The following is a 2,886-nucleotide window of genomic DNA, read 5'->3' on the forward strand; positions in this document are numbered from 1 at the left end:
TATTAGTACATACTAATTCTGTATGATTGTTTTCATGGACGATTGGCCTGAAACTTCGTAGGTCCATAGGAAATGGCCTAGTGACTAATACTTATCGGTTCGCCATAATATTCAGATTTATTTTTTTGGTATTTTGGATTCTAGCTAAAGAAATTGATTATTATACCACTTTTTTGTGTGTATTAGTAGATGATGATTCTGTAGAATTTTTGACGGACTCCGATTGACCTGAAATTTTGTAGGTCCATAGAAAACGGCCTAATGAACAATAATCATCGCTTCGCCACGACTAACATCATTTTTTTAGCGCTTCGGGTTCATTTAATGACGCTTTGGGGTCATGAAACATGAATTTTTAATTATATCCACTTTTTTATATGTATGAGTAACATGTTGATTTTGTAGAAACTTTTTGTTGGACAGCAATTGGCTTGAATTTTTGTACATCCATAGGAAATGACCTAGTGAGCAATACTCCTTGCTTTCTCATGATTTTTGGGGTCATGCAATACAAATTTATAATTATCCACTTTTTTATGTATATTAGTATATGCTGATTTTGTAGAATTCTTTTTGACGGACTTCGATTAGCCTGAAATTTTGTAGGTTAATAGAAATCGGCCTAGTGACAAATACTTATCGCTTCGCCATAACTAATATCGATTTTTGGCGTTTTGGGTTCATTTAATGATAATTTGGGATCGTGCAATACGAATTTATGATTATATCCAATTTTTAGTGTGTATTAGTACATGCTAATTTAGTAGAAGTTTTTTGACGAATTGGCCTGATCTTTAGTAGGTCCATAGAAAACAACTTAGTGACCAATACTCAATACTTCACCATGACTTTCGGGTTCATTTTATGGCGTTTTGGAGTCATGCAATACGAATTTATGGTTATATTCGCTTTTTTCGTATATATTAGTACATGCTGATTTTAGAAATTTTTCACGGACTCTGATTGGCCTGAAATTTCGTAGGTACATAGAAAATAGGCTAGTGACCGATATTTATTGCTTCACAATGACTTTTAAATTTATTTTTTTGTGTTTTGAGGTCATACAACACAAATTTATGATTATATCTATTTTTAATGTGTATTAATATATGTTGATTCTATAGAATTTTTTGACGGATTCCAATTGGCCTGAAATTTTGTACGTTCATAGGAAATGGCCTAGACCAATACTAATTTCTAAGCCATGACTTTCAGGTTCATTTTATGATATTACAGCGTCATGCAACACAAATTTGTGATTATGTCCATTTTTTTGTTTGTCACAGTACATGCAGATTTTGTAAAAAAAAAAAAAAAATTGACGCATTCCGATTGTCTTGAAATTTCATAGGTCCATAGGAAATGGCGTAATGACCAATACGAATTAATTCTCCATGAATTTCGGGTTCATTTTATGGTGTTTCACGATCAAGAAATACAAATTTATGATTATATCCAAATTTTTGTATATGTATACTACATGTTGATTTTGTAGAATATTTTTTGACAGACTCTGATTTACTTGAAATTCGTAGGTCTATAGTAAACGACCTAATGATCAGTACTAATTGCTTCGCCATGACTTTCGGTTTTATTTTATGGTGTTTCAAGGTCATACAACACATATTTTTTATTATATTTACTTTTACGTGTATATTAGCACATGCTCACTTTCTAAAAAAATTTAATGAACTTCGATTGGCTTGAAATTCTATAGGTCCATAGGAAACGACATAGTGTCCAATACTAATTGCTTTTCCATGACTTCCAGATTCATTTTATGTTGCCTCGGGATTATGCAATATAAATTTGTGATATCCACTTTTCATGTGTATTAGTATATTCTGATTCTGTAGAATATTTTAACGGATTCTGAATTAGCCTGAAATTTTATAGGATCATAGGAAAAGGCCTAGTGAATAATAATAATTGTTTCGCCATGAATTTTGGGTTCATTTTATGATGTTTCAGGGTCATGAAACACAAATCTATGACTATATCCACTTTTTTCTATATATTAGTATGTGTTGATTCTATAAAAAAAAAATTGATGGACTCCGATTAGTCTGAAATTTTGTAGGTCCAAAGGAAACGACCTAGTAACCAATACAAATTGATTCTTCATGACTTTAAGGTTCATTTTATGGTGTTTCAGGATCATGCAACACAAATTTGTGATTATATTCACCTTTTGGTGTGTATTAGTATATGCTGATTCTGTAGAATTCTTTTGACGGGCTCCGATTAGCCTGAAATTTTGTAGGTCCATAAGAAACGGCATAGTGACCAATACTTATCGCTTCTTCATGGCTTTCGGGTTCATTTTATGGTATTTCAGGGTCATACAATATAAATTTGTGACTATTTATTTTCGTGTATATTAGTATATTACGAATTTTTTTTTGACGGACTCCGATTGACCTGAAATTTCGTATGTCCATAGAAAATGACCTAGTGATCAATATTAATTGCTACACCTTGACTTTTGGATTCATTTTATGGCGTTTCAAGGTCTTGTAACATAAATTTGTGATTAATTCATTTTTTCTTGTGTATTAGTACATGCCGATTGTGTAAAACTTATTAACAGACTCCAATTAGCCTAAAATTTTGTAGGTCCATAAAAAATGGCCTAGTGACCAATACTAATTGCTTCCCCATAATTTTCGGGTTTACTTTGTGGTGTTTCAAGGTCATGCACACAAATTTGTGATTATAATCACTTTTTCATGTATAATAGGACATGCTGATTTTGTAAAAAAAATTGACGAAATCTGATTGGCCTGAATTTTGTATGTTCATAGAAAATGAGCTAGTGACTAATAGCAATTGCTTCACCATAACTTTCGGGTTTATTTTTTGGCGTTTTAGGGTCATGCAACATAA

This window comes from Nicotiana sylvestris, chromosome 6 (assembly GCF_000393655.2).
Source record: "Nicotiana sylvestris chromosome 6, ASM39365v2, whole genome shotgun sequence".
NCBI classification, from domain to species: Eukaryota; Viridiplantae; Streptophyta; class Magnoliopsida; order Solanales; family Solanaceae; genus Nicotiana; species Nicotiana sylvestris.